This window comes from Marmota monax, unplaced genomic scaffold (assembly GCF_021218885.2).
Source record: "Marmota monax isolate L192 unplaced genomic scaffold, Marmota_monax_Labrador192_F-V1.1 WCK01_AAM20220418_F8-fsc00109, whole genome shotgun sequence".
Lineage (NCBI taxonomy): Eukaryota > Metazoa > Chordata > Mammalia > Rodentia > Sciuridae > Marmota > Marmota monax.
The window spans coordinates 4,490,152-4,516,496 of record NW_026695229.1 but is presented as its reverse complement, the minus strand read 5'-3'; the positions used below and the strand labels follow the sequence as shown (position 1 = coordinate 4,516,496).

The window sequence follows — 26,345 nt, the reverse complement described above, 5'->3', positions numbered from 1 at the left end:
ATACATGAATGAATGATGAGGGAGTGGCACATCCTGTGATGGAGTTGGACATGTGGATCTGAACATGGGAGAGAGGTCTTGGCACAATGTAGATGTGGGAGTAATTAAATCAAGGATTTAGATACAGTTCCAAGGAGAAAAGGGAAAATAAGGAGCATATGAGGAAACCAGGGAGGACTAAAGTTAGAGGAGTGAAAAGAAGAAGACATGAATGATCCAAGGATGTGGCCACTGAGGTGGGAATAATGCTAGGAAAGAATTTTAAGAGAAATCATAGAAACAAAGTGCTCAGAAGGGAATATTCAAAGGGGACAAATACCACAAAACTAAGAAGACCAAGGAATATACTGACTAAAAAAATAACTCTTGTATTTTGCAACAAAGACTTTGGCAACAGCCATTTCATTAGAATAATAAAGACAGAAATCAGATTATGTTTATTTAAAAAAAAAATTAGTGCTAGGGGTTGAACCCAGGACCTCATACATCTTGGCAAGCCCTCTACCACTGAGCTACAACCCAGCCTGTACTCATTATTATTATTATTTATTAAATTTTGAGACAGCACTTACTAAGTTGCCTGGGCTGGCCTTGAACTTGTGGTCCTCCTGCCATAGTTTTCCAAGTTGCTGAAACTGGTGTGGGCTACCATACCAGGTTCACAGATTATTTTATTGAAGAAGTTAATGGAAAGTCAAGAGGCAAAACAAAGGAATGTATTATTTCAATGAACTTGACTGATAAGGGAAAGAAAGACATCAGACAGTCATATGAGAAAGGCAGAAAATGTGGGATAGCTTTTTTTAAAGACTGATTTCAGCATACTTGAACTTTTAACTCAGATTTCAGCTTGGATGGTTTAGACTCTTGAGGCCAAAATAAAATGACCCCAATAACATTGCAAAGTAGGGGTTGATGTTAATGTTGGGAAAAGGTTTTCAATTGATTATATTCTTTTAATCTCCTCTGGCTTCCTCTAACCTCATACTTATTCAGATTTTTCAACTATCACTGAATTTACCAGACTAGTGTCAAGGAAAAAAAAAAAAGCAAAAATGGTGTAGCACTGGCTCCGGGCTTAAAATGGAGTTGGAAACACTAATCAAATTGCAGAAGACACATTCTCTGCTGAGCCTTTGAACTAAGTTACGTACACACACACACACACACACACACACACCCTAAGTAAGAGCTGACCTTTGAAACATTGTTCATCTCTGATGATCTTCTGTGCAATGAACTCTTTTCCCCAAACTATCAAGAGATTGAGACATGTCCCAATCCCTTTCTCACAGAGCAGCTTCACTTCTGCCAGTGTCAATCATAATTCCTGACTAACAAATGATGTAATTAACAACCCTCTTGTGGCTTAAAGCTTTAAATACAGCCACCATTTTGTAGTACCTGGGAGCACATTTTCAAGATCGCTGGAATCTGTGTTTTCCAAGATTGAAATGATAATTGACCCCAAATAAATTTAATTTCTTTCTTCTCGACGAGGTTGGTTATTTTTTTTTCTAAATCAACAACAGAAACTCATCTCTTTTGTATTCAATTAAATTTTGTGTCCATTGGTAATTAATGGGTATTTGTTGGGTATTGCTGAGAGCATGTTATTATCCATTTTATACTTCTAGAATAAGCTCAATTCCCACTTTCTAAGAGCCCACTCTTTCTTTGCCTGATTCCTGACTCTACACATTAAAGAGAAGTCCTTGCTCAGTTACCTTTGGGAATCCTCCTCCTATAGTAAACCTCAAATATCACTGTTTCCTCAACTCAAAGCTTACTTGAATTTTGGTATGGGATTATACGTGTATTTGAATTTGTGGCCACTGCTGTATTTGTGTTCCACTCCATAAACACAATATATATATATTTTATTTATTCAGCTCATCTTGGATTTCTTACTGTGTCCTCAGGGTTTTTTCTTCTCTTTCGTACCCTTTACCAGAGAATTATAATCCATCATCCTCCATGGTTCATATCAGGTAACACAAGACTTTTCTTGACCTACAGAGTATTTTTTTTTTAAGTTTTACATTTAAAATATTTTTTTGAGATTGACATAGGGTTTTTAAAAATAGTACAGAGCTCTCAAGTATTCTTTGCTCAGTTTACCCAATGGTAACAGCTTGGAAAATTTTAGTGCAATATCACAATAAGAATAGAGACACTCAAGCTACAGAACATTTCTACCACAAAAAGATCCCTTTTGTTGTCCTTTTTTAGTGAGAGTCATGTCCCTTGTACTCTCACTTCTCCTCAATGTATAGAAACCATTAATCTGTCCTCCATTTCTATAGTTTTGACATTTCAACATATTATGTGAATAGACTCATATATTTTATTGGATGGATGTACCACAGTTTGTTTAAGTGTTCACTTATTGAAGCACATTTGAGTTATTTCTAGTTTTCATCTCTTATGGATAAATGTTCATTTACAGGCTTTTACAGGAAAATAAGCCTTCATCTCTCTGGAATAAATGACTGAGGGTGCAATTTCTGGATTATATGGTGGTTACATGATGAGTTTTATAAGAAACTAATAAACTGTTTCCCCAGTGGTAGGTACCATCTATTTTTATATTCCTACCAGCAATGTATGAGTGATCAATGTTCTCTGCATCCTTGTTACTATTTGGTATAATGATAATTTTTATTTTAACCATTCTGATAGTTGGGGAGTGGGATCCTACTGTAGTTTTAATTTGCATTTTCCTAATGGCTCTGATGTTGAACATCTTTCCAGGTGCTTATTTGTTGTATGTCTTTCTATTTTGATATCCCTGAATTCATCTTTCTCTCCATTCTCTAATTATGTTGTTACTCTTCTTACTTTTGAGTTTGGAGAGTCTTTTCCCACTTACATGGTTTACAGGGTTTTCACCCTCTCAAAAGGATCTTTTAGAGAACAGGGTTTAATTTTGAAAGAGCCCCATATACCAATTGTATTTTTATGGAACATTCTTTTAGTTTCAAGCCTAAGAGTTCTTTACCTAATCACAGATCCTCAAGTTTTCTCCTATTCTTTTGTTGGGGGAGGGGTACTGGGGGCTGAACTCAGGGGCACTTGACCATTGAGCTACATCCCCAACCCTATTTTGTATTTTACTTAGAGACAGGGTCTCACTGAGTTGTTTAACACCTCACTTTTGCTGAAGCTGGCTTTGAACTCACGATCCTCTTGCCTCAGCCTACTGAGCAGCTGGAATTATAGGCGTGGGCTACCACACCTGGCTTCTCCTATTCCTTTTGTTTTAATTTTTTTTACATAATTTTGTGTTATATGTTTAAATCCACAATTCATTTTGGGTTAATTGTTGTGTAAATTGACACACTAGGTGGAGTTATGCCTATTGATCTGTCCTACCATCATGTGTTGACAAGTTTTCTTTCCTCCATTGAAACTCTTTTGAACCTTTGTCAAAAATTAGGCATATTTCTGTGACTCTATTTCTGGGTTCTGTACTATGTTTCCTTGATCTATGTCCCTCTCCCTATATTACATATCACACAGTCTTGCTTATTGTAGGTGTCTAGTAAGTCTTCCACTTTATTCTTCTCTTTTAAAACTGTTTTAGCTATTATAGTTCCTCTGTTTTCACATAAGTTTTAGAATAATCTCATAGCTACAAAAAGCTTACTTGAATTTTGGTATGGGATTATACATGTATTTGAATTTGTGGGCACCGCTATATCAAGTGTTTCATTCCATTAACACAATTTTTGTTTTTGGTTTATTCAGCTCTTCTTGGATTTCCTTTAGCATATAAGCCCTGTGCAGGTTTTATTAGCTTTATATCAAAACAATTCTTTATTTTAAATACTATAAGTGGTATTGTATTTTTAATTTTAGTATCTAAGTATTCATTGCAACTATATAGAGAAACATTTATTTTTGTATGTTTTCCTTATATACTGCAACCTTGCTGAAAATGCTTATTCATTCTAGGAATGTTTTGGTACATTTCTTGGGATTTTCTGTCATGCATAAAGGGATGCTTTTATTTTTCCTTTATATCAATATGCCTCTTATTTCTTTTTCTTGCTTTATTTCACTAGCTAGAACTTCAAGCTCTATTTAAAACAGAGTTGAATAGAAGTGGACTTCCTTGCCTTGTTGCTGATCCTAGAGAGGTTTTCCATTCTTTACTATTAAATATAATGTTAGCTATAGGGTTTTTAAATTGATTTTATTTTTTAAAATACATGACAGCAGAATGCATTATAATTCTTATTACACATATTGAGCACAATTTTTCATATCTCTGTTTGTATACAAAGTAGTCTTACACCTAATTCATGTCTTCATACATGTACTTTGGATAATGATGTCCATCACATTCCACCATTCTTGCTAATCCCCTTCCTCCTCCCATTGCCTCCCTCCCCTCTTACTTATCTACAACTCATCTATTCCTCTCATGTTCCCCCTCCCTACCCCACTATGAGTCAGCCTCCTTATATCAGAGAAAACATTTGGCATTTGTTATTTTGGGATTGGCTAACTTCACTTAACATTATCTTCTCCAATGCCATCCATTTACCTGCAAATGCCATGATTTTATTCTCTTTTATTGCTGAGTAAAATTCCATTGTGTATATATGCTACATTTCTTAATCCATTGATCCACTGAAGGGCATCTAGGCTGGCTCCACAGTTTAGCTATTGTGAATTGTGCTGCTGTAAAAATTGATGTGGCTGTGTCCCTATCAAACTAAAGATGTTCCCCTCTATTCCTGCCCCACCCCCAGCCCCCTCACCCACACCAACTTCCAAGAGTTTCTAACCACGAATGGGTATTAGATTCTGCTGTGGTTTCTTTAAAAATATATTTTTTTACCTAATTCTAACATTTTTCTCCCTTTTAGCTCTTATAAACTATTGATTACCATTTTCCATTTAGTTTTATGTCTTCTTGATTCTTGGTATAATGAATGATTATCAGTGGAAACAGACATTTTCATATCCTGATGTGCAACTAACTTCAGGTCATACTAAAACCTCCTGCTTTTGGTGGCTTCCCCTGATGCCCATTGTTGTCTGTACCACCTCTTTAATTCAATACCACCACAGATTGGTTTCCTTAGTTTACTAATTCTGGCCTTCCAGAGGCATATTCATTTCATCCAAACCAAATGTGAGATGTGAGATGAAGAGGGGAAAAATTAAGGCAAAGCAAAAGTGAGAGATGTGAAGTTCAAATATTTAAAAAGGTCACTTAGTGACAAAGCTATCCTGCTGTAAACAAGAGTGCCGGGTAGGTTATTGTCCACAGGCAGGGATGGGAAATATAGGTTCACAGTAAGCCCTGCACATGACTTCAAAGATATGAACATACCAGTTGGCAATAAATATTTATAAAATGAGACTTAGATAGACCATTAGCCCGCCACATACTCCTTCCACACAATGAAATATGAAGCTTAATTCATGACAAAGACAGGCAGAAAAAATAATAGAGGACCTAAATTTAGGCTTGAGTAAATGTTCAGATTTATTTTAAAATATGGATATAAATACACAACCATTATAGTCAAAACCAAAACTTTAAATAGTAACAACTAGCAGGGTGGAGTGGCTCACACCCATAATTTCAGCATCTTGGGAGGCTGAGGCATGAGGATAACAAATTTGAGGCCAGCCTTTGCAACTTAAAAGACCCTCAGCAACTTAGTAAGACCTTGTCTCAAAATTAAATAATAAAAAATGAGAAAAGGACTAGGAATGCAGCTTAGTGCACCCCCGTGTTAAATCCCCTGTACCAAAAAAAAAAAAAAAGCCACAACTAGTTTGCATTCATATCTCTTGGTTTCTTCTATGTTTCTTATGAAATAACTTTTTTCTCAATTTATAGTTTCTTTTCATAATATCTCATCACATCCAATACAACTACAGATACCCTTGCCTTGTGAAACATGTGACTCAATTGTTAAAATAAAGGACAGAAGCCCTTGACTCAGAGAGGGCATATTTATTTCATCCAAACCAAATTTTCAAACTGCCTTCAAGGTCTAGGCTAAGCAATTCCCAGCACAGCTTCTAATGTAGAGTCTTCCTTTTATGCTGATCTTCCTCTAAATTTATCTATTATGAACTGATAAGTTTCAGAATTGAACATAACAGAGGGTTTAGGTGAAATGCAGTGTTTATTCCAAATTCTGGTCTTTCTGAACTTCTTGATGATTGTGCCCCATTTTCTTTACTTGAAGACAATAAGAAGCAATTCACTAATGAGACTAATTTAAGCTAAGGAACTGACATTTGCTATACCTTCCAAATGAAAGGACTGCTTTTCCAGGGACCTTCAGGGTCTCCACCTCTGATGCATGACTGTTGTGGTCACCCAGTCTGAGGTGCTATCCAAACTGTATCATTTAGGCAAGGTCTAATAAACTAGCACAGTCTTTAGAGTTACAGGTTATGGTACAGAAAACAAGTATACTGTTTAGAGTTAGGTGATACAAGATCACATCTCACAGAGATGAACTTAAACCGGTTATTTAGAATTTCTGGGCCTTCTCCTGAACTCAAGAGATCCTCATGCCTCAGGCTCCCACTTTGGGGCTAGAACCTTGCCAAGTTTTTAATCAAGGTTTTGAAAAACATTGTTTCATCTTCTACTTCACTGTAGTCTTTGAACTTCCTGCCCAGTGAGGTCAAGTAAAAGAATTGTGATCATTCCCCTTTCAGTAAAGTAAAAATTATGTAGATAAATGGAGGGCGGGGGGTGGAGAAAGAGAAGAGTTATCTAAAGCCGCGTGGCTAATTTGTTTAGAACCAAGTCAAGAAACTTCTTTATGCTGATCTTTTATATGTAGTGGTTCAGTTTAATAGAATTAAAAGTCTAGTGATAATGCCCTTTTCACTGAACAAATGAAATTAAGATATTTCCAGGCAAGAACACTTTTGTTATGGCACCCACCAAGTTCTTTGTAGTCCTCATCTGCAGTTCACTGAATACAATTTCTATACCTCTACAATGGTTAGTTGTGACATATTAAAGTGTATACTTTAAATATGAACATGATTGAAATATCTTCTTTAATTCGCCCTCCTGCAGGCTGAAACATCACTACCAGTTTACAGATACACAAATTAAAGCAGAAGAGAGTTAAGCACCTTGGACTGCAGTTTGCCTGCAGCCAGGAAAGAAAGGAGTGGGGTCTCAAACACCTGGCTCTAATCCTGCCTGGTTAATCCCCTGCCTTGTGACCTTGGCCAAGTTATTTGGTCTCAGGAGCCTTAATTTCCTCAGATATAAAGATGTGATGAGGTTGAGGAGGGGGATGATAACTACCTCATAGGAATATTGTGAAAATTAAATAAAACATGCTTGAAAATTGCTCACACACTGTCAGGAACATAATAAACATTCATTCCTTTGTTTCCTTTCCTCCCACATATTGTCTTCACTGTTATCTTTTAGGGGGCTGAGATCAGCGTACTAAATTTCCAATTTGCGTAGAAGCTCAGAATGTTTGCTCTTCTTTACAAACTAGGAGTTTCAACTAGTTAGATCTTGTATTCAATAAATGCATAAGTAATTTACTTGAATGAAGAATTTGCTGTGAACATTTCTTATGTTTCTGTGTTTGTTTGTTTTTTAACATTTCAAGGGGGCTAGAGCATTGATGAACTTTTAGAGAGAGGCTTTGTTTGTTTGTTGCTTTCTATTTTGAAAATACTTACTAATGAAATTTGTAAAGGCAGCTGGTCTACCCTCAAGGCAACCCCAAAACAGAAAAGAACAGATCCACTGAAAGTCTGACCTGGAATCCAAGTAATTGAACTGATGAGCCCTTCTGATAAAAAAATAAACTGTGTTAAAAACTAGACTGGCTCTTTCTTCATGCTCTCTTAGAGGGGAAAATGATCCTATCTCTGAAGTCGCCAAATATTCTGTAAGCTACAGTGAGCTAAAAATGAAAAATAAGTTGTTCTCTATACAGAAACTTTTTTGTGTTACTAAATATTCACTTAAGATAGTCAAAAGCATACATGGAATTAAGCACACTAGCTTGTAGATACAAAGATTTTTGAAGGTGTGGGAGTTGGGGGAAGTCCACAGGTTTAACAATATGTGGAGACTTGAATTTGCCTTTAGGACTGTAAGAACACATATAAACATGGTGGGTCTACCACATGCTGTAGATTATGGGATAGCTCCATGTAGACTTAGATTCTTGTATGCCTATCTAGTTATTGTATATGCTGGTGAAATTGGGAACTCATCCATTTGATAAAAATTCACTAAATGTTTACTAGGTTCCAGACAATGTTCTAAGCCCAAGGGACACAGTAGTGAAAGAACTTTAGGTAATTTATTTTCTAGCACAGGAAGATAGTCATGTGTTAATACATAGTATATACTAGTTAGTATATTAAAGTAGGGTATGAGTGTATATAGTTATTATCACAACTTAATGTGTCCAAAGCTCAAAAATGAACAAAAGAGATCACCAGATGTCTATTCAGTGAAATGCCTTGTCTTGAAGGTCAGCAAGGGATTATTTGAGTCTATATGCTATTTACCTTGGACAATATTTGATTGACTACACTATTTTATAATGCTGTAGGGATGGAATTGGTTGCAAAAGCTGATAGGGTGCAAAATTCCTATCCAGAGAAAAGAAAATGTTTACTGGCATGGAAATACGTGTGTGTGTGTGTGTGTGTGTGTGTGTGTAGCATAATGCTAATGTATAATTTTCAAAAAGGCCAAAGTCATGAATCTCATATAAACATAAAATAATATAAATCTTGGTGACCTAGTATAAACATCTTACTGGCTCATTCATTAATGAACTAAACAGAATCTTTGGGCTGCGGTGTACCTTAGTGGTAAGCCACTTGCCTAGCATGTGCAAGGCCTTAGGTTTGACACTGCACCAGATTTCTTTTTCTTTTTTCCTTTTTTTTTTTTTTTTACTTTTTTGAAAGTTTATGTTTGTATGACAAATGACAATCATGACTTTTGCCTTTTTCAAAATTAGACATTAGCATTAATCTATAGGTATGTGAACTATTTTGTTTGTGTATAATAAGGTGTATTATAAGGTAAAATGTGTTAGAAAGAAACAATGCATAGAAAAGAGATCAAGGGGAAGAATTCCAAGCAGAGGAAACTACCTGGGCAGAAATCCAGGGATATAATCTATCTATGTGTCCTGGGCACACCGAGGAGGCTCAAGGGTCAGGAGCAGATGAAGTCATAGAAGGGTAGGAAGGCAGATCTTATATAAACTTGAAAAACTGGAAAAGACTTTGGCTTTTGTCTGGAGGCATGGAAGACTCAGATAAGTTCATAACAGTTGTGGGGGTGTGGATAAGAAGAAAAAAAAGAGAACCATAGCTTCACCCTCACCCTCACCCTTACCCTCGCCTAGGCCATCTCAAGAGCTGCTGGATATATGTAGGGCTGACCCAGGTCATCCTGGAGAGGGCAGATGGGGAAGAGGCTCTCTCACAGCAGTGGTCTCTGTCACCTGGTCAGAGGACTCCTGCCTAGGTGCTCAGACTGCAGCAGGTGAAAAAGAGGGAGAAAAGGAAGGCTCTTACCATCCCCTTCTTATGGCCTGCTAAGAAAACTCTCAACCTGAGGAGGGTCTTGAAACTGTGGAGCCCATAGCAGGAGCACTAAGGGTTGAACTGGAGGAGGTTGGAGCGTTTTGAACATAGTTGTGAAATAACCAGATCTGAATAGTAAAAGAATCTTTGTAACCACTGAGTGGAAAATATACTAATAAAGGGGGGGAAAAAGGTATAAACAAGGGTTCAAATTAATGGTCTCTGTTATTACAGGAAAATGTGATGTTTGATTGAAACTAGTAGTAATCTGGGCGGTCCTGAATAAGGCTTGCATTCTGAATATGTGCTGCAGATAGAGCTGATTTACAGCTGCTTTGGATATGGGCTCTGAGAGGAAAAGGGAATTCAGAGAAGACTCCAGAAGTTCCAGTCTGATTACCTGGAAGGATGGAAGAATGAGATTCACTTTACCTGAATTTCATGTTTTTCTTTCAAAATGCTGCATTTTCACTTTCTCAAGAGAAGATAAGCTGGGACAGAACCCTGTGAGGACATGATTAGGGTTTTCTTTTTATTTGGGAGTGTGGTGCTTAAGACTGGAGTTCAGGAGAAGCTCTCATTGGGGGACATACCTAGAAATTTCAAGATGAGGGAAATCTGGGAGTGAGGCAGTGGTGTTACCCTTCTCAGTGAGTCAAAAATTATTTTCCAAATTTTCACTTATATCCTCAAATTCCAGTGAAGTCTCCAAAAGTTTGGAGCTTGATCTTTACTATCATCTTTGCTATCACTCTGGGGAATTGAGGCAAGAGCTTGTTCTCAAACACAAAGACAAAGGCAAATGCTGTATGGCATCCTTGAAAGAATCCAGGCCTTAGGTGGTGAGAGGTGACTTTCCGTGACCTTCTCATGTGAAGACCACAGCATCAATTCAGAGCAACCTGTCTCCACTGATCTCTGATGAAAATGACACAGGATGAAACATTCTTGAGAGAGGGAGGCCCTGGTTTGAGCCTGGATTTCCCATAGCCTATTGGAATGGATGCTGATGCTCTTTAACCTCAGACAGTGAGTTCCCACCGACTAATGCTATCAGGAAGACACCTGACCTATTCTACAACTAATGAGAAATAATGGTGCATAACCAAAATTACAACCACTTGAATTAAATATCAGGGTTTCAAAAAATCATCAGTAACAAAACAAACCCTTCAGTATGATGAGATTTGTTTGCATGACTGTGTTGGTAAATGTCCTGAGAACAGTCTGTGAGCCACTGAACACAGGATGATGCTACCAGGGACTCCATCCATCTCAAAACACTCTATCTGAGGATGAATTCAAGACACACCGGGAGTCTCTGGACTCCTTATTACACACTTATGGAGATCTGCTTTTTGTTGAATCTTGCACCTGGATATTTTTTAAGAGTTTACACAGTGTTCTCAGTTGCAGCTCAATGAATTTTTAACTTTGTCCTGATGGTATAATAGTCTGACTTATTATGTAAAACATTTTAGTTTTTGGTAATGGGAATTGAACCCAGAGCCTTGCACATATTAAGCACATGCACATATTAGGCAAACCATGTACAGCATCCTCAGTCCTTGTTAAACTTCTTTCCAAGTCAGTTACGTCCTCTTGTTTTCCTCTTCATGTGTCATTTCCTTCTAGTTTGAGATGGAACAGCCACCATACCATCAGTTCCGTATCACTCATCAGAGCATTTTTCACTTTCTAACCCAGGCATGCTTTTCTTTTCCTAAACTGAAGGATAACATCATTGACATTCAACAATCTTACGTTTATTTCCCAGAAGGCATGGCAAGTTGTGAGGCATTGGTTTCCTTCAGTGGTGGTAACAATTTAGCATGAATTTGGTGGCTTCAAACAACAGAAATTGATTCTTTTGCAGGTTTAGAGGCCAGAATTCCAAAAGTAAGGTATCAACAGATCATGCACTGACCAGCACCTCTAGGGAAGACAGGCATCTCTTACTTCTCACAGCTTTGGTGGCTCTGGGCATTCTTGGTTTGTGGTACATCACTACAATATCTGCTCCATCTTCGATATGGTCTTCTGTTCTGTGTCTGTGTGTTTTCTTCTTCTGTTTGCCTTCAATCTTCCTCTGTCTCTTGTGAGTACATTTATCATTGGATGTTGGGTTCAACCAGATAACAGAGGATGAACTCATCTCATAATTTTTAACTTAATTAGATTTGCAAAGATCCTTTCCCAGATAAGGTCATATTCACAGGGTTCAGGAATTAAGACACGGACATATCTCTTTGAGGACCACAATTCAACTCACAATAGTTAGTCGCTGTAGGGAATGTACTTGGTTTTGTGGTCTTTGTTGCAACTGTTGGGGTTATCAAAAATGATCGTGGCTCTGTGGTAGAGTGCTTATCCAGCACGTATGAGACACTAGGTTTGATTCCTAGCACCACATATGAATAAATGAATAAAATAAGATTCATCAACATCTAAAAAAATATTTTTAAAAAATGATCTTGCCGGGGCTGGGGATGTGGCTCAAGCGGTAGCGCGCTCGCCTGGCATGCGTGCGGCCCGGGTTCGATCCTCAGCACCACATACAAACAAAGATGTTGTGTCCGCCGAAAACTAAAAAATAAATATTAAAATTCTCTCTCTCTCTTTAAAAAAAAATTGATCTTGCCAATGTGAATTTCAGGAAGAAATAGAAGTCCCTTAGTTCCAGGTTGAGCAGTCATGGTATGAGTCTGCTTTTTATTAAGCACTGGAGTTCAAACACCTTTGACCAAACACAAACATTCCTTCTTCATTGTAAATTATAAACCATAAGCATATAATGTGCTAAGTATAAAGAATTTAGTTAAGAATCATACCAAGTTGTGGTGAGGCTTATATAGTCAGCTTTGTATATTTCCTATTTTTTAAAAGTAGAAAAAAAAACCCTCAGGATTTCAACACTGCACTGTAGGCTGTCAGATTTAGCAGGTATCCAATGGAATAATGAGATTTTTATTAAAGGAAAATATTTTCTGGTAAGAAGTCTTCAATACTTCAAAGAAAGATTACACTGACTACATGATAGCAAGAGTGTGCAAAGGCATAATGACCACAAATAGTAATTGATTCAGACTGAAACTTCCAATGAATAGAAAGCCACAACTTGAATTCAGAAACAGTGTATAACTCTATTTGTTAAGATGGAGACACTATAGATAAATATAGCAATGTGAGCCTTCCATTTTAAACAAGCTTTATTAATTATGCGAATTAGTAAATTCAGTCTGCAAGTGCGCATCTATAACTTTCATTGGCCACATGGGTTATGGTCCCAATAGTAGACTTTGACTCAAAGTATGTTCATGTGTATGTTTGTGTGCTAACATATGCTCATCATTTAGACATGTGCAATGCACTCCTTCTTCTGTAAGAAATAACTTGTGAGTGACTGAAATTTGAAACACATGTTGTTGCCATAATAAGATAGGGTACCAAGGAAGAACTTAACTAATGTGATTAGCAAAGATCTAGGGGTTTCTAAGCAATTCTATTATATGTAGACGTTCTGGTACAAGCACATGAAAATTGATGAATGGTTTTGATTTAGAAGTATAATACTCTAATTATGGTACAGAAACAAGTTATAAATCCATTAAGAATTGGAAATGGCAGAATGCATAGGATTTGGGTGCATCTCAATGACACTTAAACATAGCATATTAGAAATGTTTTACAGGATCCTCCTACATTAAGAAGTTCAAGAAACAAGGAGATTTGGAGTACTCCCATTTCCATCCACATGAAATAATTTTCATCAACATTATCATTAACATGCTCTATAAGTCTTTCTGATTTAGCTCTGAGTTATGATGGAAAATGTTTGCATTTACACTGAGTTTGGTAATTAAATCCTTGTGGGAATGCCTGAAATATACCATGGAAATACAAAAGAAAGATACCTACAAGTTTTCCTTGTACTTAGAATTTAGACAACAAGCGGATTCTCTGTGGGGTTAGGCAAAGCATCCCAAAGTATTGTAAAGGTGGGAAATTGGTGGTTGTGGCATGGTTCTTTCTGGTACCAGATTTATAAAACGATGCATAGCCCATCTCCTGAGTCAGCAAGTTGAAGATTAAGGCAAAGGTAGGATTCTAGGGCCTTAGATTCACTGGTGCTTGTACTTCTCTCTGCAAATGTGACATAATTAAAATAATTTCCGCTAACACTTATGCTTCTTCAGGATAAGCATAACTTACCTGTGCTGATTGCCTAGGTCAATTGACTTTTGTAACTGGGTATTATTGGGGGTAGTGGTGTGAGACAGGCTGGTTGATGGATAAAGTAAACCTATTTTTTTTTCACTTGACTTAAGGAATGTTAAGGAAGCCTCATTATGAGGCACCATGACAGATATCATTAGAAGAACTGTGCTAGCCACCAAGGAGTGTGATAATTTAGAACATTATTTTCAAACAGTTTCATGTTCCAAAAGCCAAACTATTAAATGGGAATGATTTACATGGATACTGGAAACTATTCTTTCAGAATCAGTCAAGCCCCAAACCTGGAAACTTATTCCACTCCTCCCTCAGCTCAGCTCCACTTCCCTTGGGGTCCCCTGAGACAGAATTGTGACACTCCATGACACATTGTTTGGGTTTGACAAATCATTCATTTACCATGAAGATCTGGAGACATACTGCCTTAGACCCAGGAAATGATCTCATCTCCTATTTTTTTCTTTTATTCACTTTCATGATGTCTTTATTTTTCTTTTCTTATCTCTCTTTCTCCTTTTTTTAACAATTTTGTTTTAAAAGTTTGATGTGTCATTTTTCCCAAAATTACACAATCATAATAAATAAGTCTCCTCCTAAGGTTAGTTCAATCTTGCCCTTGGGAAGAATAATTTCACATTTTGTTGTATGTAATCAGAGAGACTTCTTCATCCATTATCACCTTCTCAACCTTGTTTTCGTCTCTGAAACCCATTTTGTGTAGCCTTGAGACTTTCTAATGCATGTGCAAAAGATTCTTTGCTCTCTATATTATTGAGTTTAAACCTATTGTTTCATGTACATGCTTCCGAGTTCATCTTCCCCTTGTCCTCCGGACCCTTTTTCTAAAGCATTGTAATTGCTGTCCACAAAACCAGTCCTCATGCAACCCTCTATCCTGAAATGATAACATCTGCTAGCTCACCACATCAACTATAGGAATCCTGGGACTTGATTGAGAGGACATCACAGAATTAGATTGTCTGCATATCTGTCCACCCATCTATTCCTGACATCATGGTGGTAAGTCTGTTTACTATGGGAAGAGAATTTGGATGGAAGAGATTGTTCTCTGTTTGAATATGAATATTCATAATCATAATTTCCTTTCTTTTCCTTCTGCCTCTCTCTCTCTCCCCCCACCCCTCTCCTTGTCTGTGTTTCCCTAATGGTTGGTATAAAATACGTTATAGAATATCTGCAGGTGATTATTTAACAAGCAATACTTAAATTTCTTCAAAATCAAATTCTTACGGCATGAAATAAAGTGAGCAGTGGCCAAGAAATTTAACCCCAAATAAATGCAAGTCATTAGTAAGGTTATGTGCATGTCCAATGTTTGTCTTCTCTCTCTTTTACTCTCAGTCACTATTTACAACAGATAAAAAAATTAAAAATAGCAAATTATAGAATACAAGTCTTTCCTACTATGTCTGTACAGCAAGCTTGTCTCTGCAGAGCAGGGAGTCTGGGAATGTTTCATTGGTACATTCTGCCATGAGCTGTTAACGCTCAGCACAATGGAAAGTTAGTGTGTGCTGAACCAGATCACTACCAGTTTCTAATTAAGAGTGAGCCTGTGTTACAATGGTGCTGTGGCCTGTTACCACTGTCTCTGCAGATGGAGAAAACATACCCCTTGCCACTTGTGGAGAATCCAAGTATCATTTCTTTCTGGGGAGACTTGTCTTCTTCTTTATTATTGGACATGACCTCAGAATATGGACTGCCATAGTGATTCTTTTTCCTCATCATATAACCTGATTTTGGTGATGCTGTTTGGTAAGCATAAGGGGAGGGGAATCTGTCACCCTGAGGGTTTTAGCCTGGAAGGTAAATCCTTGGGTAGGGCTGGCTTTGCCTGTATGGCTCTTTCTTCCCAGCTTATGTCCCCTGTAGGAAAAGAGTGTGTCATGATAATGATCCACTGTGGCTTGATACACATACTTCTGGTTGAATGGAGGACCATCTTTTCTATCTACATTTATGTTTGGGAAGAAAAATACTAAAACAGAAATTTCTTCCCCAACTCCAGAGATTTGTAGCTAGTGCCCTCCTGAAAGAATAATGAAGTTGTTCATTAAGTGCTTGGTATGCTCCTAGGAGCTGGCTTTGGTTCTATGGCATGGGAATGGGGGTAGAGAAAAAGCCACAGTCCTCTCTGCCAGAAAACAGGCATGGCTGACCTTTCCAGTGGGCAGATGTGCCAGCTGCCAGCTTCTCTGCCCAACTGCCTGCCCCAGTTTCAGAAATGACACCATTAGAGTTTAATTCCTTTGGGTCTGGAAGTCTTTTTAGTCTGCAAACATTCTCTATTACCTGCTCCTCACAATAAATTGTAGATAGGCAGATATCTTTGGGAGTGTTGAGTTCATTGAAAGCAAAGACCAATTAATGAAAATGAAATTTAGATTTCCAAAACTGTAAAAGAGAGTGTGTTTTACTTTTTTTTTGGTGAAGGTTCTGAGCTTAGGTTTATAAGGTTAAGTATATATTTTAAAATGCAATCTCCAACAAGGCAAGGGACTAATTTCTTTTTCCCATTTGTGCAGTGTTCATAACAAGAATGTTCATGAGACATTCTCTCAATGACTCTTAGAATTCTAGAAGTGTAAAGCAAAGCACTTACACATCTTTTAATAATTGTCCACATGTGGAACACAAGTAAAATCATAGAGATTATTCTGATCTGAGAAACTATTTTCACAATTTTCTTTCATATGGTGAATTTCATTTCAAATTTAAATTAAAATGTGCAAGCTCTTATTGATAGAGTCCTAAGTATTGTCAAAACCCATAAACACATACAGAGCATCATAGACAAAGCAGAAACAGATGGAAATAAACACAAATACTGAATGGTTATAGTAGAGTGGAGCCCTCTTTTTGTTGAATCAATGATATAGAGGTAAAAATCTAGCTTTGCTGAAATAACAGAGTGTATTTCTTACTCTTTGGTTTGATTTCTGTTAGGTGTTGAAGCACATTATATTCCTGCTGGGTATTCCAATAAATTTTTAACAGTTACGTTTTTGAAATGGGAAGATCAAAGCTGGGCATCAATTGTGTGGAGGGCCTTGGAAATAGGACATCAAGGAATACCAGTAAGTTGTGTACCCTCCCCACTCTTATCCTCCCAGGAAATACTGTGTGCTTTTATCCATTAGAGGCCACTTCTGGTGACCTACTTATACATTTGGGATGTGTTATGGAATGAAGGCCAACTGCCCTGCTGGCAAAGCTGGAAGATATGCAAACCCCAGAGGACTCTATGGTAGTATTTGGGCACACAAAACATGCTCATGGCCATGTGCCTGCAATAACAACAGGACTTTGGTTATTATTTTCTGACTATAAGACCTTTACTTTCTTGAAGGTATCCACAGTTCAGAGAAAATTCAGCTACAACTGGAACCCTAAATTCACTCAGGAAATGTGGCAGTAATATGTGAGACATATTCCTGGTCTTGAGCCAGCAACATAGGCACAGTAACACCAGCGACTTAAGGGTTGGAAATGTGGTTTCAATAAGAATGTTCTCAAGGAAATGTGTGGATTGGAGATAATTTAGATCTACGTGGAGACTTGCGCAGACCCCTACAAAGCACTAGGATAAGTATCTGAGATCTGTGTAACAGAAAAACACTGAATCTAGTAAAAGGCTCATATTCCTTCCTAGGTCATCTCCTTTTATATTCAATATTACATGCTGCCAGATAGCATGGTTTGTTGGGAGATTTTTTTTTTTTTTGTCTTCCACTGGAAAGTTTACTTTGGATAAATTGTAACACAGATACCAATAATACAGATAGAATTTTGAAGGACAAGATTATTTATTGATTTATGTTTTACAAGTGAAGTAAATGAATGTGTGTATGTTTGTAAAGTAACATGATATACGTAGACTCTAAAGCTACTTAGTAGTTAAAAATGTCATGATTCAACTAGGTCAGTCTAAATCTTGCACGGGGTAGGTAGAGATTTTTGCATTCAAAGATGTTGTTGTCGTACAAAGGCCATTTTTAGTTTGCATGACTCTAATAGCTGTAAAAACACAAACACAAAAACAAAACAGACAAAACCCCTGAACAATTTTTGTGTGTATTTGCTACAAAGCACAGCAAGTAATAATCTCCATCCAGGTATGGCCCAGCATAGATTCTATCAGCTTTCCTGCCTTTTTCTGTTAGTTTGTGTTTTGGCACATACGATTGGAGCTCAATGCCCTTTTTTGTTATGTTGCAGAGGGAGAAGGCTCTGGTTGTAGCTGGAAGTTTGGCTTCAGAGCAATTAGATGTGTTGAACCTCAGAAAAATCTCAGACAGTGAGATTAGTTCCTGTACAAGTATTCAAAGGTTTATGGACACAAAGCTCATCTGAACTCTCTAAACCTATGGAGTCTGCCAAGTTGGCTGGAAAAACTGACAGGATTGGGCTTTTTCCCAAGCCTTCCATCACTTTCACTCTGATCCCTGCCAGAAGTCAAACAAGAAAAAGCCTTTCTTGTCGTGTTTTGACACTCCCTGCTCTAGTCCCTGCTATAAACTCTGCATCCAAATATTTCAGCATATCAACTGAAGGTTGATAATATACATGGGCAAGGGTTCAAAGGGTGGCTGAGAGTCTGAAAAAGGGTCACTCAACCTCCCATAAATAATGTACTACTAGAATAAATGAAAAAGTGACTGATCTCAGGGCCGGCCTTGTCAGTGGTGCCCTTTCCTACCGCTTGGGTGACTCCAGTAGCACAATACTGGGGGCAGTGTCCAGTTTAATAGGCATTCTCTAAGACTACAAAAAATGACATCTATAATTGAAAAAATTTTCTCCTATGATGAAAGAAAAAGAAAACCAGAATCCCTTAAACTGGAGGGATACAAATATAAACCTAGTTGGACATAGCCATAGGAAAAGCTAAAGTTTCATTCCTTCATTATACCCTGTTTTTTTTTTTTTTTTTTTTTGGTACTGGGTATTGAACCCAGGGGGAAATAACCACTGAGACACATCCGTAGCTCTTTTTATTTTTTATTTAGAAACCGGCTCTTACTAGGTTGCTTAGGGCCTAAGTTACTGAAACTGGCTTTGAACTCCTGATCCTCCTGCCTCAGCCTCCTGAGTCACTGAGATTGCAGGCATGTACCACTGTACCCAGCTAAATTTTAACCTGGTGTATCCACATATGATTTCTAATGTGAACCACACTACTATATTTTATTTTCCACTTAGTATTTGACATTAGTTTATCTCATCTTATTCCTTAATCAATATTATGTGGCTCAATATCTGAAAAATATCTGAGGTGAATATTGTCTTAAGTTGCCTCCACTATAAGCATATGGACTTAACATGATTTTAATCATTAAAACTAAAGGATCTCAGCTTTATCCAGGGTATTCTGCTCCAGGATTGTACAATAGCAGTCAATAGCACCTTGATTTATGCTAGGCAACATTTTGTCCAAAGAATCTGTTTCAAATGTTTTTAAAATTGCAGGTTATAACTGATGTATTTATATAATCAATTTACTGGGTGACAACCAGACATTTCAAAAGTGAAATGGAGAAACCATACAAGAATAGAAAATACAAGAGTCAATTCTATGCAGCATGAGTAACTAGTGCAAATATATGTTTTTTGTTTCAGTTACATATATGAATGTGTGAGTACACATATCCTGGTCATCATGTAGACTGTGATTCTCCCCGTGGGTCACAGTCAAAAGGTTTGACAGCCATTGATTTGCCATCAAATGGTAACTTTGAGGTATCAGTACTCTTAGTTTACATTTTAACTTATGTCTATTCTCACCACAGAGGCCAGAGTAGGACCTGTATGAATGAGATCATATCCCTTGCTTAGAACCCACCAATGGCTTCCCCTTGTGCTCTCCTACTGTCTCTGACCCTGTATCTCCTGACACTCCCCTTCACTCACTCTCTGAGACAGGTGTGATTCCTTTGTGGTACTCAAAGGTTTCAGGGGCCTAGGTTCTACATAGGTTGTTCTTTTGCCTGGAGTTGCTTTTTCCAGGGCATGACTCTTTCCCTCACATCTTTTAAATTTCTCTCGGGTATGTCTTTCAATCTTTCAATCATTCCCTTTAAAATTGTGGATTAATGGCTATATAGGAAGAAGAGAGACCTGTGGTTCCCTAACGGCCCTACACACCCCCTCATTCTGTATTGGGTTTTTTTTTTTTTTTTCCTGGCTATTGCTATCCTGATTCACTTATTGTGCCATTATTTCTGTCTCTCTTGACTAAAGTGTGAACTCCACAGAGACAAGAATTTGTATGATCTGTCTGGGTATGTATACCTCTGACACTGAAAGCTATGTGTGCCGCAATGCAGGTGCTTAGTGGAATCTATTTGTGCAATTGTGGCATTTACAGAAATGCATTCAAATCCATGCACTGGAACACTTTTCTTTGCCTCTGGTCAGTTACAAGTGGTAGAAATCTTTGGCTAATTCTCATGAACTGCTGCTCCTCCCTCCATTCTGCTATGGAGTGGGAGTAGTCACTGAGTGCCTTCCCCATGGCTCATACTAAGCACAGAAGATGACTAGATGAAAGGCCCATGTCAAAAACTCAAACCTTCTGGTCCCCATGTCCTTTGTAATCTAGTCCACACTGACCTTTCAAATCCCATTACTTATTTCTCTTGGCTCTTCACAAGCTTCTTACTGCACACTCAGATCCTGTTTTTGAACTCTAATGAAATTGTAGTCCTCTGGATGTATTATTTCATATTGTCCTATTGCCTGATACTTTATATTTATAATCTAGAATAAATCTAGATTTATTTATAATCTAGAATATTTATAATTATTTATAATCTAGAATAAAAATATTTCACCTTGTTTATGAACGGTTTTCCCTTGCTATGGTTTGAAGTTGCTTCTGCCCATTCATGGCTTGGAAATTTAATCCTCAAATTCAAATTCATAGTTGATATAGTATTTGAAGGTGGGGTCATTAGGGGATAATTGGGGTTGGATGAGGTCATGAGGATGGGGCCCCTGAGGGGATCAATGGCTGTATGGGAGGAAGAGACCTGCGTGTGTTAACTTTTCCTCACCATGTGATGCCTCCTAACATATCACCAAGCAGCAGGGAGACCCTTGCCAGATGCAGACCCTCAATCTTGGACTTTCCAGCCTCCAGATCTGTGAGCTCAATAAATTTCTGAGTTTTATAAATTACCTAACCTGCAATATTCTGTTATAGTCACAGAAAATGGATTAAGACATTCCTCTTTGCCCCCCTGCTTCATCCAAGAATTTCTGGAGACTGAGAAGCAGCCTGATGAGTAAAAGAAGACATGGTAAGTCAAACCAGACTTTACCATATACTATCTATATGAACTTGGGCAAATTATGTTGCCTTGGTCTTCTTACTTATTGTGAGTGTGTGTGTGTGTGTGTGTATGTGTGTGTGTGTGTGTGTATCTCATGGGGACATCCTAAACTTATTAAAGTGTAATTATTAAACCTTATGGCAACTATGGAAAGTATACATGTCACTTTACTCTTCTCTCAAGTACTGTATGCATATCCCTATCAGCACTCTTCCATTTGGGGCAATTGATTATTTATTCATCTGTCTTCTATAATTGAAGTTCCTGAAGGCCAAGGCCATGTCCTATCCGCCCCCCCCGCTTTTATATTTTTCCTTGCAGCTCCCAACATGGTTCATATAACAGGTGCTCTGTCAGTGCTTGTATAAAAGTTATGATGATGATACTGATATAATTATAAGTGACTACCACTTATTAAGGGCCATTGTGTCAACGTGTTACATGAACCACCTTGTCAATCCCTCACCATAGTGCTGTGAGTGTCTGCTCTTCCGGCCCCCATCTTACAGATGAGGTAACTAATTCTCACAAAAGTTTAAATAATTCAGCCAAAGGTGCAGAGCTCTGATGGGACAGACCTGGGGTTCAAAGGCAGTGAGTGCATTGAATGAGCTTCAAGCTATAGACCACACCTCTGAGTGGAATTTTCTTGTTTCAGGGGTAAGCCCTTGGTCAATCCTGATGCTATTTCCATGGTTCCCCACTCTACATACAAAACAATCCTGCCGGACAGGCCCAAACATCTGGCCAATGGGAACTGGACAAGACTCCATCTGGAAGCCATCAGCGCCTCTCATGGGTCAGCTGCAAAGGATTTTATTTCAAATGACCCAATACATTTCCTCTGCTTCCCCTTCACAGACAGATTTGTTGGCTGCACTATTCTGATATCTTAGGGGTAAAGGGGCCATTTTAATGGCAAGTTAATCTCAAATCAGTGAATTCCCAAATGATATTTGCTATTGTCAAAGAGTAAGTTTCCATTTTTCCAACCAAATCTACTTCATAAACATTAAAATTTCTTCCATAGATTCCAGGTATATCTGAGAGCTCAGACTACTCCTAATTGTGCAAATGTACTATCTTTTCTACTCATTTAAACAATCTGAAGGCACATTGCCTTATTTCCAACCAATTTTCTGCTTTTAAGATTAAGAATTTGATGGTATATATTTCCTCAGCTTCCTCCTAACTGACCATGAGACCAAAAGGTGGAAAGTCAGAGAACTCCACTATAATCCCTTGTAAGCAACATTAATCACTTCCTCACACTTCACACCTTGATAAAGAGCAAAATTAAGGTACTAGGGTTAACTAGAGCCACAATGAAATCTTTGATTTCTATTTCACTATCCTAACTCATAGTTATCAATCCAGCCAGAAAATCTCAGCTAAGTACTTAATGATACATGTTCAGACTTCAAGATGTAGAGACTTAAAAACAACAACAACAACAACAAAGTACACCAATTCCTTTTTCCACTCTTAACAACAACAACAACAACAACAACAAAAACTCGTCTTGATACTTCTATTGCAATATTCAGAAACCATACTTTTTTTTTTTCAGGAAACAAAACACCAGAATCAATGAATCAATGAATCAGATGAGTTTTCTAAGCAGTCAGTGTAGCACTTCTAAAAGATTCCAAAAGCTCGCTGATCTAATCAGGAAGGAGAAATACTTTAAGAACCAAACAGTCTGTCCACATAGCAACATGCAATTACAATTTAAAATGATGATTACTTTTCACGTGATTTCTTTTGCTCACGAAGCCATGCCATGCAATTCCTAAAGTTACATTAGTAAAAAAAAAAAAGTTGGAGTGGCAATCTTCTTAGTAAAATATGAAGCGATCTTTAAAAATTAATTATTTTTAAATTTTACACACACATACACAGAACCATCTTGATTTATCACCTAAAAATTAAGTTCTTGAAATTGTCAGATCAAGAGATGTTTACATCTTTAAAAAGTATATATTTCAGGAAATTGCTTTCCAGGAAAGTTGTATTACCCTATACAAACAATGGCAAATGAAAATTAATTTTTTAAATAAGAGAAATAGCTACATGGATAAATCATATTCAGACCAAATAAAATGTAATAAATGTGTATCATATACTATTGCAATATGTAAGGCAATAGTGGTGTCTACCTTGGTTTACCATGTTAGCTCTTAACAAAGTGTGATAGACTGTATTCTCTTGCATCAGAGCAATAGGCAAAAAAAAAAAAAAAAAGAAAAGAAAAAAGTAATAGGATCAATGGTGTAATTGTGTATATGGGCTGGGGCTCAGCCTTTGGCCTTCTGAGTCACACTGTTCACTTTTGTAATTCTCTCCTTATGCATCCTTACTTTTTAGCTTAGTATATTCAATGGTTCCTGGATAATGTGTCTCAAAATTATTGAAATTTAATTAGAAAATGTCATCATTAGGAAATTTTAGGCTAAAAAATAAGTTCAGATGTACGATTAGTATAAAAAATGTCTTGGTATATCTATTCTTTAGGCTTACATAAAATAGTGACCCTCATTCATTAATTTAGTATTTACTGAGTGCTGGATAGGTATTAGGCCCTGTGGTACAGACTGAGTAGTCAATGGTGAACTAAACAGGTTTTGTTCTTGTCCTTATGGAGTTCATATCCAAGTAAATACAGAATCAAACATTCATTAATTGCTATGAAGTATTGACTACTATAAAATGACATAAGGTAGAAGGGGAATAGGAACATTTTCTATGAATAAGTGTCTTTTACACAGTTGAATAAGTAACCAGATCAACAAATGGGAATTCTAACAGGTCCATAATAGTTTCAACATAGAGTTTACCATAGGAACCAGATATTTTACTCCAAGGTATGTACCTAAGAGCAATGAAACTTACATCTGTACAAAATCTTATACCCAAATGTTCATAGTAGCATTATTCAGAATAACTAAAAAGTGGAAATAACTGATGAATGTGTAGATTTAAAAGTGGAATTTTCAAAATATGGAATATTATATATCAAGAAAAAGAAATGGAGTCTTGATACATGCTACAACATGGATGCAACTTGGAAACCCCATGCTAAGTAAAAGAAGCCAACACAGAAAGCCACAGATTATATAATTCCTTTTATATTTAATGTCTGGAATGTTCCAATCTATGAAGATAAAAAGTACAATAGTGGTTGCTTGGGCTTGAGGTGGTATGGTGGGGGAAAATGAGGAGTGACTGCTAATGAATCAGAAGTTCTTTTGGAGTAATGAAAATGTTCTAGAATTGATGGTTGATGGTTTGCACAATTCTGTGAATGAACAAAAAACCATTGAATCATACATTTTGAATGAGTATGGAATGTGAATTATATATCAATAAAGCTGTTATATTAAAAAAGGAAAAAAATGGGAGCACTTTGGGAGATTCATTAATCAAGCATGAGTCCATTAGTTGAGGTCTGTGGGAAAAGGAGTCAGGGTTGATTTTTTTTCTTACCTTGGGCTCCCTGGAAACTCATTTTCCTGTGGAAAAATTAGAATAAAGCTCATCACATTTTACATCAGTCAAGTCACTTTATTACATGTCATTTTAGCTGCCAAAAAACACAGATTGGCTTAATATACAATCATTGATCAATGAGCCTCATTTTTCCCTAATTTTCTGCATATGTTATATTATAGCCAGTGGATATTAAGGAGGGGGTCATATAACTTTAAAATGTCTGCAGGATGTGCAATATGCAATAATCTCCATCAAACTTTCAGAAGATGTCCAGCAGCCTTTGGTTATCAGTGAACTTTCTAGCATACAATAAAAGTTGGAGTTTTCCTTGGAGTTTTTGGTAAAAATTATGATCACTATATAAATCATGGTCAGCAAGCTATAGTAGCTGTTTGAGTATTTTAATTAAACATAGAATCAGGTTTCTTCTAAAGTTGAGAAAAACATTCTCAAGCCACACTTTAGTCCCTTTTAAAGGTGATTTATCCATTAAACATCCAACTGTAATGCTGGGAGATATAGTTGTGCTGGGACGCTCAATTCTAACAAAGGAGATCATCTCCAAAATGCAATGTCCTGGACCATGGGCATGGAATGGCTGCCATCTAAGAATGATGGACAAAGCAGAAGATTCTAAGAGTAACCAAGGTTTTTGGGTTCTCTTAAATTTTATTTTTAACTGACATAGGACATGGATATTGAATGACTTTTTTAAACATTGGCAGGAGATAGGACTTTTCTGAGGAGCTGGATATTATCCTTGCCAAGCTCTCAGTGGGATATGGCTCTGTATTTGGGGTTGAAGTCAGATTCCCTTTGAACTATCCTAGGATTTTTTTTCCCTTTATGCTGTTGTTTTTTATAAGAGAAAAAATGTAAATTGCTTTTCCTTATGCTTTAAAATATATACAACACAAAAATTTATATGAAAATGTATACAGTAAACTGGAAGATAATATATCAATTTAAATAGTGGTTATCTATAGTTTAGGATAATTTGTTTTCAAAATTTTCTGCAAAGAAGTTTTATTATATCAATGTCCAAGAAAAAAAAAAAAACATTCCCTTGAAATTTTTCTAGGAATGTCAATTACTTACTTGCTTCTTATTTCAAAGTAGCATCTGGAATTTTAGTTATTCTAGTGATGAGTCCTCTATTTATTACGTCATAGAGCATGGGTTTTGGAGTCAGACAAATTAAGGTTTCAACCTCTGCCTTGGATGACAAGAAGAGAACTAATATAAGATGCTGGCTCCTGATGCCAAATCTGACTCTGGAGATGAAATGAAAACAGGTCAGGAGTTGATTATGCAAAGATCTCAAAAATTTTGAAAAATTCATAAGAGGCAAATATGGAAAGCAGGGGAACACCAGTCAAGGGAAGAAGTGGAATAAATACCTGAAAGGAGGAAATTACTGGGAATACTAACTCTGAGGGGAACAAAACACTCTTGGATTAGCAGATCAGTGAAGTTAATCTCATCTTACTTCTACCTTAGAGCAGGTGCTTATAACAGAAAAAGGTTGTACTTCTTCAAATAAGTGTAATGAGAGGTTCTTTGGAGATAAGGGAAATGGGGAGAGGGTAGTCCCAGGTTGTAATTTCATAGTTCTTCCCACTTCAAACATCCCCACAGTGAAACTTTCAGTATGACATCACAATGGTGATGCATGTCATTATA

At 37.1% G+C, this 26,345-nt stretch overlaps 1 long non-coding RNA gene across 1 annotated transcript; it reads right to left on the bottom strand.

Annotated features, from left to right (window-relative positions):
• Positions 1–24,315: 24,315 nt before the first annotated feature.
• On the bottom strand, positions 24,316–25,908 carry LOC131423926 (uncharacterized). Its single transcript, XR_009226104.1, has 3 exons — positions 25,761–25,908; positions 24,657–24,682; positions 24,316–24,468 (listed from the first exon to the last, which is right to left on the bottom strand). It is a non-coding gene; the product is annotated as an uncharacterized LOC131423926 (long non-coding RNA).
• Between the last annotated feature and the right edge of the window lie 437 nt (positions 25,909–26,345).